Source organism: Bombus vancouverensis, chromosome 13, assembly GCF_051014615.1.
Source record: "Bombus vancouverensis nearcticus chromosome 13, iyBomVanc1_principal, whole genome shotgun sequence".
NCBI classification, from domain to species: domain Eukaryota; kingdom Metazoa; phylum Arthropoda; class Insecta; order Hymenoptera; family Apidae; genus Bombus; species Bombus vancouverensis.
The window spans coordinates 10,116,194-10,128,791 of NC_134923.1; the positions used below are offsets into that span (position 1 = coordinate 10,116,194).

Here is a 12,598-nt window from a genome sequence, read left to right on the forward strand (position 1 = left end):
ATTAATTTTCTCTCCGCGAAGCTAAAGTCAAAGGACGATATTACTTACGGGATACGATGCAATATTTTTAACGCGCTTCTTGTCCCAGTTACGCGAAACGTGCCGATTATAAACATAAAGATAGAAATTAATTGGAAAGATAAAAATTACGGAGATGGAAATTATCAAGGCGAAGATCGTAGAGATCAAAATGAATAATTAGAATGTTAAAAATTACGTCGGTGCGAGGTAAACATTTCCAACGAGATGAGGTTATCAATGGTGGTCGTGGTGATATTTCTCGCGGAATTGTTCGACGTATAATCGATGGGAGAGAGTGTCCCTGTTCGTCGTGTGGAAGGAAAACTCGCGCTATTATTGCAGGGCTCGATATAAGTGACGTTTTATGTAACAAAATATTGAGGTTCGTGCGAGATACCTGTTACGTTGTAGCTCATTTGTTACGAAATGAAATGTAAGAGAAGAGAGGAGGAGGTCGCTGCTGGTTGCGTTCCGAGGATGTGGAAAATGGCGGACAGAGGAAGGAGGACGTTGTGCCGGGAATTACCAGCGAACGGATCTTTCTTATTCTCTCGAAAATTGTGAAATCACAACGACGAGAATCGAGAGGAAATTTTCCAAATGAATCTTCCAGCGTCTTTTTACTTCGGCAACTTAAACGAAGGAGAGAAAAAATGGATTATTCGCGACGAAAGTTACAATGAGGAAGACGAGAGAGAACATTTTTGGTAAAATATACAGGTGGACAGTATAGAACGTCGTTAAAAAAATAGAGCAACCGTTACTTGTAGCATCTTCTTTTAACCGATCTGTCTTCTCTCTTCGAATTTCATCGACGTTCGCTTGTACTTAATATTTTATAGTTAGCTTTTGCTTAATATTACAGCGGAATTTTATTACACAGGATATTAACAAGAGAGAGAGAGAGAGAATTCTCGTCTGTAATATTCTGTAATTTGTCTTTTCCCCGAGCTTTGTTGATACAAGTTTTCGTTTAATTTCAAGTTGAAGAAACAAAGGAGGGGGGGGGGGGCGAGGCAATGCAAAAGGAGAAGCAAAGAGAAAATGTGATTAATAAAACGGAGGAATTTGGAACGGGAATAGATCAAATTATTCGGAAAATTCTTCCGCATACAGTATTTTAGCTCGTTTAATATTTTCCGTTTCTTTGAATTTTATTTAATATTAATTCCATTTAGTCCGAGGCAAAGAGCGAAGTTACCGGGTCAGAATTGTAATTAACATATTGACTTTTTATTTCGCAGCTGGTTGTTCGAATTTCATAGAAATTTATTACTTTTAACCTGGGAATTTTCAACGAGCCGTTAATTGAGAAATAAATCAAACGAGAAGACCGGAGCGTTGGAACGTTCGCTGCGAACAGTTTAGATCCGCCATGGTGCATCAGCCTTTATTGGCTGAATTAGAAATTATTAGAGGTTAAACTCTGTATCGGTAAAAAAAAACCTCGATGGAACACGATGGAACGTGTCCTCCTATTGCTACGACCCTTTTATAAATAATTCTCGTATCTCTGGACGCTGGAATTCCAACAAAACGCTACCTGAGAATCTTCTCGCTAAAATTCACTTTTCCCTCCCATTAGTTTCCCATACTTTGGTAAATTTCAAGGACTAACTTCTTCATAGATATTCTCTTCGCCACGCACAAAGTTCAATTGTCCGAGCATGCAGCTCGCAATTTTTCACTTTCCAACTTCGACTCGATGTTTCGACCACAGTTTCCATCTATCGAGTTTTTCTCTATCTATCCGTGATAATGATGTCCGAGTTGAGCATCGAGGGAAAATCTAATCGACGAATATCATGGTTGAACGTGTTACAACTCGATTATAATTATCAACAACTCGCCGATTTATCAGATAAAACGAGATACGAATGGAAATTTGATTTTTCCTATTGGTCGATTCGCGCGAATCGAAAGTTTGATGCGTTAATGCAACCTTAATGGACGAATATTTCGTGCAACTCCCTTTGTTTACTATCCTCGAGCACGATTATTAATTGTTATCGAGTTTCCAGCGAATTACATGTATTACGGTGTTACGTTTCGATGACGTGTACAATACGAGCACAGGGATTTGGAAATCGTAATTAAGGTTACTTGGGGCCGTTTAGCAGCGGCCAATTACGCTGCGATGTTAATTAGTCGTTTGTTCTTGGCCACGAAACGTCGTACGATGCGGAGTTTGAACGAGGATTCGAACAGAGGTCAAATAATTCGTATAACGTGCAGTCTTCGTTAAACTCGCTGTTAGAAAGGTTCGACGCGAGTAAAAGTTCTTTTTCTATTCTTCTTTTTTATCGCATCTCTGTTGATATTTCTCCTACTTTTTGCCTCGGTACAAATATCTCGAATATTCGTTTCTTCGTCTAACCACACACGGCGACGTTTAACACTTCGCGTCTTTCGTCTCGTTTTTCAACCGTTGGCCAGAGGACGCGCGGATTCGCGTCTTACACGCGTCGCTCGGTATCTTATGAAAATGTTAAATGCTGTTAAATAAAACAGGGGAAATTGGTCGCTGGGGAAGTTCGTTCGGATTTTTAAGGAATTTAACAACATAATACATTTTCGAGCTTTCAAGCGTATCGCGTTACAAAACGTTACGAATGTTCCACGTTGCAAATATAACGAACGCTATTTGACAAAAATTGGCAAAGAAGAACGTACGACGAACGAGCGAACTAATCTTCAAGTAATCGGATCCTCGCGTGCAGACGATTTTTTATCGACGCTCCATCGATTCTGTCGAGGAATTGGCGTTCGTCTCCGCGTTATGCTGCAGCGTGACGATATTATCGATCGATAAGATGGGAATCGAACGAACGATTGTTTCGATTTCTGCGCGTTTGCACGCAGCGCTGTGCGTGGCGGCGGCCGAAGCAGAAATAACGCGGCACGTCACGCCGAAAAATCTCGTGTATCTTCAATCTACGACAATGAGGCTTCTTGCTAATTAGCCTTGCTTCCCTCCTGTTCTCTGTCTGCTTCTCGTGTTTTATTTTCTTCCTTTTTTTCTCTTGTCTTTTTCCTTTTTTTTCACTCTTCTCCTTCCTGACTTTTTAGCGGATAATTTTGCGTCGGGTTTTGGCCAGACTTAAAATATTAAAAAATACCCACATGCTTTTAGTTTTTCGGGCGGAGAAAATTTTTAGCGTTACTGTTGTGTAAAATTTTTTTTACGAAAAATGTCATTGAGAGAATGTTGATACGCGTTAAATTTTCTAGGCATTTTCTCGCTCCTTAATCAACACGATTTTTGGTTTCTTAAACAACGTGTTCAGAGATTGGTTGCAGCCTTGTAGACTTTCGACGCCGCCATCAGAATTGCGGCAAAGCGAAAGAAACGTAAGAAAATTTTCGAGAAACTGAGACCCGCGGTCGAAGATAATCTTCTAATTAAGGTAACGTTAAATTGTACCGCGAGATGATGCGATTTTATAGACACAGCATCGGAATGTAATCCAAGCTTCTCATTTGCAATTACGGAATTAATTCTGATAATCGTGTTCCTTTAATTTTAATTAGCCATGTACAAAGCATTCGTGTATTAAAAGTCGCTAGTTGTGGCGTTAGTATCAACGAAAAATCAGTTCGGACGTATCAAATGATTTTTCCACCGGAGACCCTTCAAATATTGGGTTGGCAACTAAGTGGTTGCGGATTTTGTCATTACCACCTAATGGTAAAATCCGCAATCACTTAGTTGCCAACCCAATAATTACGAAATCGATTGAAACGCTGGTGAAAGGTGGTTCCTCGGCCGCTCGATATTTCATGAATATTTCACAAATATTTCATTCTGAATTTCGTGCCTCTTAATTACACACCGCTCTTCGCTCTTTATTCGATTGATCGCACGATGGAAATGGTGGAAAAGTATTCGCATTACGTTGGTCGTTCGATGCGAATGTTTCTCGAAGGATGTGCCGTCGCGTCGTTCGATCGACCAGTGTTTGAACGCAGACGAAGAAAACGTAGCATTCGCAGACAGGCGTTTCCACGCACTTTCGAATCATCGTTCATGAGGATGACGCGTAATGAGCGTGCCCTAGATATAGACAGGCCATACGGTGGCGCGACTCGCTTCCTGTGCAATCAGGTCCGATCAATTAATGGTCGAGTGCCTTCTTGCTCGACGGTATAATGAACGTCGATCGACGATTAACAAGTCTTTCGAAAGTGTGTTGGAGAATGATCGACTCGTCGATCGAAGAAAGAGAAACGTAGGCGCGGTTCACGCTGACCTTACCAGACCCGGTCAAACGACCGGTTTCAAAATGTAATTTCAAATTCTACGTGTTCGTCGTTATTTCTTTTGTTCGTCTAATTTTATGTAAATTCTTGCGTTGACAAAAATTGACAAACCGATTAATCAGAGATCGATGTAGGCATTCGGACGAAAGTGAAGTTAAACGAACAAAAGAAATAGAATTTTAAATACAATTTTGAAGCAGGTTGTTTGTTTGACCGGGTCTGGCGAAGTTGGCGTTAAAGCAACAGAAATCGAAAGATGTCCGTGTGTCGGTGCACGAAGCGTCGGTGTCGAATTTCCTCTGCAACGCAGAAACAGAGAATCAACAAGCTCATTCCGTTTGTAGTTCTCACGTTGACTTTGCTATTTCTCGCGCGAGGTTTATCTTACGAAAAATCGTTACATTACCATGTGTACAGATACTACGGGAAGTTGCTTCTACATGGAATTTGAAATTTTTTCGTTTTTATCAGAGGAATGTGGTTGTCTTACTAGTTGTGTATTATCGTTTGCGAACTTGTTATCGGGTTTGACTCATTTTTGCAAAAATACCACGTCGGCGCAGTTCTTGCGCGAAGCCACAAATACGCAGCCTTATGGTGTCGAAATATATATATAGGGTGCGGCCAAACAACACGTACGAGCGGATATGACGCGGCTGCTGGTGAAAAAGTAAGAACAAAAAAAAAAAAGAAAAAAAATAGCATCAAACTTTTTGGCGCGACGCTTCGTTTTTGAGAAAATTGAGTCGGAAAATTTATCAAGCGTACTTGAACACACGACTAATTGCCAACTGTGCGTGAATAAACAATAATCCGGAAATTATTCTACGTGCGAATACAAGTAAAAAAATGAGGAATAAAATAAAATCTGAACGTGTTTAATTGATAGTTGGCCCGGTGCACGCGTACGATAAACGTCGAAATTTATTTCTCTCGGAAGCAAATTATCTTGTTGTGACAAAATTTCTTCAACATTTCCAATTTCATTTTTACGTGTAGAATAACGCCCAGTCCGCGATCAGCCACGTTCGAGTGTACTTTAAATTAGAAATTTTCAAACTGGAAGTTTTCTCGAGAAACAAGCGTCGTACGAGGAAAATTTAATTCTGCGTTTTCTTATCTTTTGCGCAAGGATTCACTTGGTGCGAGCTTGTACGAGTTGCGTATGTTTGAGAATGTAGTATTACGTACGAAGAAATTAGAATAATGGGCCTGGAATACGAATAAATTTATTGTTATTTTTACGTTATATACAGAGTGAGCCGCGAAATTCTAAATAGAAAATATCTGTTATATTGGGTTGGCAACTAAGTGATTGCGGATTTTGCCAATACCACCTAATCACAAAATCCGCAATTACTTAGTTGCCAACCGTAAAAGTGTTACCTGGACGAATTTCGTCAACAGTGAGACACAAATCGTAAAAGTCCAACGATTTATCTTCACTTTCACCTATGTCGAGAAAAAAGATGTAAAAAGGTAAAAATAGATCGGCGATTTTTAATGGGTTTGTAAGAAATTTGAGAGTGCGAAATTCCAGGGAATAATTACGGAAAGATATATAAAATATCCAAAGTGCAATACTTTTTATAATAATTGGTAGGTAAAAGAATTTTCTACCGAGATGCTGCATTTTTAATTGCATTCTGAGAAATTTGAGTTTGCATAAAAATCCGCTGTCTCGTTATAAAGCGTAACGTTACGAAAATTACATACACCTGTTATATTTACGCGAGACCATAAAAATAGTAGGCTCAACATTATATTAATATCTCGTAGGTCTGCTTGCCCTACGCGAGCGTCCACAACGTTCTGTTATCTCGTTGAAAAGATTCAACATTTTGTTTCCGTTGTAACTTTATCCCCAGATTTTTGCCAGTTCGATTCTTTAATTTTTTCTACTCCTCCTTGAAATACACAAATAATAATCGTATCGTTGTGTACGCGTAAATAATTCTGTTGCAAAGTGCGTTTTTAGTTTCTTTTGCGACTCATTTCTTTCTGTCTTTGCATATGCATTATTTTTTACATTACATTCTACACATTATTGCGTATAAGTATGAATTAGGTTGGTCCATATGAAACGTCGTTTCTCCTTTTTTTTTTTTTTTTTCAAATGAAACGTTAAACACACATATACAGTGGATGACGAAAGTACGTGAAAACTCATAGAAAACATCGATATAACTGCACGAAAATGTCACCAATAACACCAATTTGTTAATGTTATCAATTAGCAAATTATCGTGCAAAAGGGCTGGCAAACAATTATCTTAGCTTGTTCGGAAGGTTCGCAGCGAAAATTAGGAAGATTCAATTAGAACGAGACTTTTCGCTATCTGTTACTTGCCGAGTCTTTTCTTGGCAAATGGTCCGGCCTTTTCAACAGCGAATCGCTCGAAATAGACTCTTACAAGGCAAAAAAAAAATAAAAAAAAAAAGAAAAAAATAAAATTAACTCTATTCAGAAAAAATAGTAATCTCCATATTCATCGGCGATCTGTTCACGATTTTTCACAAAATCTCACTCTACTCGATTACAAAGATTCTTCTACTAAAATCGATCTCGAAGAAACACAGTTCTCCCAAAGTAATAAAAATTCAATCCAAGTCTCTTACGAGTTTGATTCATCCGTTCGAAAAGTGACGACCCTTCTATGAAAATATCTTGAAAAATGTGCCACGTAGAATATAAAGCACGAAGCTAGTATAAGAAAACTAGCAGCGCCATAAAGCAGAAAAATAGTGGAATATCGAGGATCTCTGCAACCGCGTTGAAACTGTGACGATGGCCAAAAACGCAAAATTCATTCTGTCGTCGGAAATGGAGTAGAAGCAGCGGCGATAAATTAAACCGGCTGGCTGCCAGCGAAATGTCGAAGAAACGGTATCAGCCAGTGCGTTTCGTTCGGATTTAGATATTCGAGGGAGACAACTGGGTCAATCCGCGTCCTAGAAGCGGTTAGGCGAGCGGCGTGACGCTAGAATACCGGAAACTGGCTGGCTGGGGCCGGAAACCGACGCTGCAACGTAAGATTATCCGCGCTCGCACATAATCGACCGCTTCCATCTGTCTTTGCTTTACCAATGTTTGTTCTAACGAAACAAAAAAAAAAAAAAAAAAAAAAAAGAAGAAGAAACATGAGAATTCTTTGTTCTCGCGTGTTTTCTTTCGCCATGTTCTTCCTCGTTCTCGAACATAGAAATATTGGAACAGTTTGTTGTTGCAGTGTTTAGAGTGCACGAAAGGTAGCAAAAAGTTAGATATACGTGGAATGTCGACACGAAATTGAATATTCGAACTATATGCGTATTTTATTAACGAAACGTTTTAACATGTCTGCGGAAGGAATGGAACCGAGAAATGACAATTCTTTGTTCCCTTATGTTTCCATTCTGCTACTTTTCTCCTCGTTTCGAAGGATACATTTATTTGAAAATAAAAATAGCTTGTTGTCGAAACTCCTGGAATACACGAAGCGCGGGAATATTTGAATATGTCGAATAATATCGCCAAATTATACAGGGTGGTTGGTAATTGGTGGTACAAACCTAAAGGGGGTGATTCTACGCGAAAAAAGAAGTCGGAAATATAGAATAAAATTTTTTCTTTTTTAATTTTTCCATCGAGACAACGATCTACAGTGAGATCCGTTATAACGTACCGCACGCGTACCCAGCGAAAATTCAAAGTCGATTTTCTCGAAAACGAAGCCTCGAACGAAAAATTTTTATTCTACATTTTCGACTTCTTTTTTCGCGTAGAATCACCCCCTTTCCGCTTGTACCACCAGTTACCAACCACCCTGTATATCTAAGCTACCCACGCGTATTTTATTAATTAGGAATTTTTATTTTCTTCTTCTTTTTATGGGCGTAAGAGATTGAAAAATAAATATTCTTTGGTTTCTTCGTCGTTTCGTTTCATACTTGCCGTATTCTCTCTCATTTTGAACCACAAGTTTTGAGATACCTCGTTCTTGGAAATTCCAAGATACACAAAAGATGGTGAAATTGAAATGTGCCGTATTATTGCGAGTCTAGATATTCGAACTATTTTTAGTATTTTGTTAGTTGGATATTTTCATAGCTTTATGAACATACCTAACGTTGTTGACAAATGGCATGAAGCGTATGACAAATACTTTTTTCTCTGTTTTAAATTCTACGACAAATTGAATGCTAATGAAGATGCTTATAGAGTTAGGCTAATGCGAACACGATAATACTGCAAAGCGATGAAAAATGAAGAAATACGAGTATTAACAGCAAAAGTAAAGCGTTTTGATCTTCGAGAAATCCAATATACCGTTGAAAGCGGTCAGTTTGTTATTTATTTTTCTTCTCGCTTCGAATTTTCTGTTTGAAGTTCTTTATGCTCTTTTTATTTCTCAACGTTTTATGATATTTTACTCGATCGCAAACGACCGACTAGAAACAGTCGATGACGATTCGCACTGAAAATAAAAGTGAGCGCACACGTGTGCGACGTGTAGGTCGTCTCGCAACGTGTATTTTTCCCATCTACCCACGTTTCCCACTGTTCTATATATCTGCTTTCGTTCTTCTTATTGATTTCGTGACTTTCTATGAAGATTAAGCTTTCTGTAAGAATCGTCCGATCGTCAGTTGCACGTTCGTCTTCCCGTTTCTTCCTAAACGAAATTCCTGCGTTAGCGTTTTTGGAAAATTTTAACACACCGAATCACAGAACTCGTTGTATCTTTTCTTGCCTATAGTTTCACATTTTCAACTTACAGACTCGCGTTTCAGATGAAATTTATATTGCGCATCGTTCAGCGAGAAGACACTGGTATTTTTGATTTCTTAAGAAGTTCGACGTTTTATGTAAAACGACGAGCCTCCGATGTGAAGATGGAACACCTGCTAATCCTTCGCGCTTCGAATTTTATTTCGATTTCGTCGGCAAGCAGCTCCCAACGCTTTTAAGTGCTCTATTTGAAATTTACTTGAACCAAAAAGTAAGACAATTTAAATAAATAAAGGAAGAAATAAACGAACTTAAATACCAATTTTATTCACACTATTGTTGTATTTTCTAATTTTTAAGTGTACCATATATCTTGAAGCAATTTCCAGGATGCAATCACAAAAAAAGCTCGACCTGAAGGAATGTCAAGTGGAACTGAACAAAGGTGCTTGTGAAATAAAAACTGATGTTGAGTCATAGGAGTGGAAAAGGTTAAAGAATGGTAGAAACACGTACGAAATAATAAAAAATAAGTTGATTGCTTAAATTTGAAATGAATAATAATTATAATAATAATAATGAAGAGAAAAGATATTCGCAGGGAATGCGATGGTTGGTATTTGTTTGATCGTTTGGAACATGTCTGACAGTCGTTTACCGAATTTGTCAGCGGCAAGATTAATTATGATCTTGGTAATAGCACGTTCCAGCACACGAAATTAATCGTGGAGACAGTTCGTTAGACCCATCTGACGCGATCTAATCCGCCGTTCTCAAAATATCCGGGCAGAATCGGGTCAGAATATACATTTGTTTCTGTAAAATATGATATAAGAATCGTTGCCCGTCAGCAAGATTTAAGCTACGTATTCGAATCGAAGTATGTAAATTGCAACGTGATTTGAAATAAAACTTTGATATATCGTCGCGTACAGTTCTCCGGCGAATATAAAACAAACTCCAATGTACTGTCTTTTACCAGGATTTAGTGTGACGTATTTAAGTATCATAAATCATTGTATGCCACAGAATCAAAATTCAAAATACAAAATTTGTATATATACAGGGTGGTTGGTAACTGGTGGTACAAGCGGAAAGGGGGTGATTCTACGCGAAAAAAGAAGTCGAAAATATAGAATAAAAATGTTTCGTTTGAGGCTTTGTTTTTGAGAAAATCGACTTTGAATTTTCGCTGGGTACGCGTGCGGTACGTTATAACGGATCTTACTGTAGATCGTTGTCTCGATGGAAAAATAAAAAAAAAAAAAATTTTATTCTATATTTCTGACCTCTTTTTTCGCGTAGAATCACCCCCTTTAGGCTTGTACCACCAATTACCAACCACCCTGTATATATTTCAAATTACTTAAAGTAGAAGAATTAAATTAGTGATAAATTTAAATTCGATAAATAAATTATTATATAGAACGGATAACATAAATAATTAAGATCGCCATATCTTTGCACGTATTTCCTTTTTTTTCTTTTTCTTTTTTGGCACCTCGTTTCCTCCGATAATCCACTGTACAGCGTGTAAATGGTCAGAGACAGAGGAGCCGCCGTGTCGTGGTTGTTAAAAGTCTTTCGAGCAGGCTACGAAACTTACCGCTTAAGCATCGTCAAAGAGCTTCATAATGCTTTAATGGATCACTGACAGCGTTCTTAATTGCCGACTGGACGAAAAAGTCAATAATAGTAACTCAACGTAAAAATGATGGACCAGGAAAGGTCAGCTTGATCTATCCTGCTTTGTGTCGTATTTTTCAGTCAGAAAGAAAAAACCAAAGCTACGTTATAACACGTTAACAACGACTGAAAGCAACTCTGAAGCATTCGTAGAAGACACGTCCATCGAAGAAGCATAGCCATGAAATTTTCCAACTTATTTTTATCGATTATTCCATTTTCATGGGAAATTTCGTCTCGAGATTCTCGATGTTCCGTCTACGGACCCGTAAAATTAGGCGTTGCTGTATTTTATCGAATATTTCACCTTTTCAACAGCTATCGTCAAAGGGAAGGTTAACACCATCATGGAGAAAATTTCACTGAAATTCCGTCTTATTTGAAAAATCAATAAAGCCAAACGAATGTAATGAACGCAAACGGAATCTTTATCGGCTGTAGAAATTTCCTGTTACCAGATCGTGTTCCGATATTAATCCATCTTCTACGATCACAGATATCAGCGTTACAATTGCTACAACAGAATTTGCTGAATTGCTAGGACAAACCGATCTACTCGAAAGGTCCGATCGGTTTGCAAGAGGAAGGTTGAAATTCGCGACATTCCCATCAGCTGGTTAATCGAATTTACGACTAGATTTGAAATAAAAAATCAATGTTAGAATGGGAACTTTAAGCTGTTCGAATTTCATCGACGGAATTTCATTTCACTTTGTCAATTTAGTCGTTTTAATCTCACCTTCGCACCATATCGAGCAATTCTTCCTCTTTGCCTCTGTGATGGAAAAACAAAGTAAAAACAGGTGAATTAAACCGACGTCTCGCGCTCGATTAATTCAACGTTCAAAGTTAATTCGTCGTTCGAACGTTCGCGCTTTACCCGTCACGTTGCACTTCAGTTTCTTCGAAGAAACGTAATATTACGCCGGTGTACGGCGAGTTGCAAAGCTTTTGGTAGCAACTGTGCCGTAGCTAATAACCGGAAATCGAGGAGAGAAACGCGTCGCGACAAAGAACGATGACGTGACGCGAGCGAAACCTATTAATCCTTCGAACTCGCACGATCGAAGGATAATTGCTCGCGAGTTGAAATCGAGACGAGCCAACAGGCAGAGCGTGCGCTGACGTGAAAATCCGCTGCTCCTTCTCTTTTTTGTTCTTCCTTTTTCAACCCCTTTGCGCGCTTACAGTGGCGAACAAAACGAGCTTTAAAGTTGATACACGCGATTGGATCGATCGTATCGAATATCGTTGTTTAATGGACCAGATTGGGACGAAGAATTTTTATTTACAGTCCAATGTTGACCCGTGTCAGGATCGAGTCGGAAGATCGAGTCGTTTGGTAGGTAGAGTGGAAAAAGTGGAGTAACGAGGATTGATAATTTAACAATTTAGAAGATTATCAAGAATCACGGTGAATTTCTGCTGAGTTTTACGCCACTAGTGACAATGGAAACTCGAACGATCGGAAGAAAAACCTGCAGATTTCCCGTGAGACTTCTTAAACCTACCTGCTGTTCCTATTCCAAGGTCACGCCTTTCACATCGTCTACATGTGTCTGACAATGTATTTCCTTCGATAACCTAGACAATGATAGATAGGTCGAGCGTAATTCTTGGCGTTTGAAGCAAAAATTGTTGTTTTCGTCGTAGACCGAGAATTCGGATCGACTCTATTGGGTTGGAAACTAAGTGATTGCGGATTTTGTCATTGGGTAGTATCGACGAAATCCGCAACTACTTAGTTGCCAACAAAGTAGCAACGAAATATAACGATATATTGGTATTTCGATTAGCGTGAAATTATCATGCGCTTGGTATCTCTGCAACGACGTTTTTTATACCTAATAGTTTCTAGTTGTGAGCTAATTACCTCGTAGATTGCTTTATCTTCCGTGTAGAGATATCGCGTTTGAAGGA

At 38.7% G+C, this 12,598-nt stretch overlaps 1 protein-coding gene across 6 annotated transcripts in view; it reads left to right on the forward strand.

Moving 5' to 3' along the window:
• The window catches only part of Rap1 (RAS oncogene family member Rap1), a 70,081-nt gene that overhangs the window by 15,706 nt on the left and 41,777 nt on the right, over window positions 1-12,598 (forward strand). The window contains exon 1 of one of the 6 annotated variants that reach the window (XM_076623870.1): window positions 11,788-12,020. The exons of 4 other annotated variants lie outside the window; for them this stretch is intronic. The gene's annotated coding sequence lies outside the window, so the exon portion shown is untranslated. Of the gene's footprint in view, window positions 1-11,787; window positions 12,021-12,598 lie in introns of those variants that run through there. One more of the 6 variants, XM_076623869.1, reaches the window with a different exon arrangement.